Consider the following 1,421-nt stretch of genomic DNA (forward strand, 5'->3'; position numbering starts at 1 on the left):
AGAGCGGACAGGCCAGGGTGACGAGGGAAGAGGTCTCCGACGACGGGAAGAGGGAAAGCGACCTGAGCCCCTGTCCACTTAATCATTACGGGGACTTCAAAGAAATCCGGGGCGAAAGAAATAGAGCCACAAGTCTTCTGAAAGTCTCAACTCTGACACAAGCAAAGGAGAGAGAGATGTGGATTGAAGAAGGGACCGGTGACCAGGCGCAGGCCGACGGAGATCGGAAGAGAGGAAGCAGAGGAAGAGGAGGAGGAGACAGGATCCTCTGATCTTTTTAGTGACGGCTTTACAGGAATGAGAGAGCAGGGCTAGGACGGCTTTTACTTAATGAACTCACGAAGAGTGCAGGGCTCGCTTTGATGTCCACTCCACCACAAAGAAGAACCCCCCCCCCCCCCCCCCCCACATACACACACCAACCACCCCCAAACCAGAGCACACATTCCCTCTTTCCTTCCCCTCCTGTGGTTAGTGCAGCTCACTTTTGACTCCACAACAAAAGAAAGATCGTTTTACAAATATGGTTTCATCTTATTTTTGGAATAAAATATTCAGTTCATTTTCTTCCATCGATGTTTTAAGTGTGTTCTCGGTGTTCCAGTGGCTGTAGCATGGACCGATGAAGGCAACACCACCTTCAGAGGTATCGTCCTGAACCCTTTCATGGGCTCTCTTCCATAAATTCCGCGTTAAAGAGAATTTAATGGATATTTATTTATTTATTACTTTTTTTATTTAAACAATTTAACTCTCTTATAACTTTATGTAATCTCCAAAGTTTTTATTTATTTATTCTTGTTTTACACAGTTCTATGATGAAAGTTTACAAATATTCCCCTCTCCTTCTGGAGAAGAGAATTTAATGCACCTTTAAAACCACAGTTGGTACCTTTAATGACGATAATCTTTCTGTACCGTACTTTTTTTTCCCCCCTCTAACAGTGTAGAGGCCAACTGAGCCCTCTAGATCTCCTGGATTTCAACCTGTGGTCTCTTAATGATCAGGAAACAGATTAGAACCAAAAATGGCGCTTTTCCACTGCATGGGTCCGGCTCCACACGACTCTACTCTATTTTATTTTATTTTTTTATTTTAAATCCCTTTAGCATGAACGGATGATACTGTTGTTGACCGTGAACTAGGGTTTTTTAGACACCTGCTTATATGGATTATTGATATTTGACCTGCAATCCAAAGATTTAAAAGCTCACAGCCCATTACTAGATGATTTATACACCTCTAGCGCCAACTAGAGCACGGTAAATTTAGACTTGTGCATCTGCTGCATTTCATATCATGGATTCCTTGGAGAATAATCCATCTGTGTGTGTAATACATCATTAGGTGGGGTGTCTACTAGTTTTGGACATACGTTATACAGCTGGATGGAATGAGCTTTGTTCTGAAAATGTATGTG

The sequence above is a fragment of the Hoplias malabaricus genome, chromosome Y, assembly GCF_029633855.1.
Source record: "Hoplias malabaricus isolate fHopMal1 chromosome Y, fHopMal1.hap1, whole genome shotgun sequence".
In the NCBI taxonomy this organism is placed as follows: Eukaryota; Metazoa; Chordata; class Actinopteri; order Characiformes; family Erythrinidae; genus Hoplias; species Hoplias malabaricus.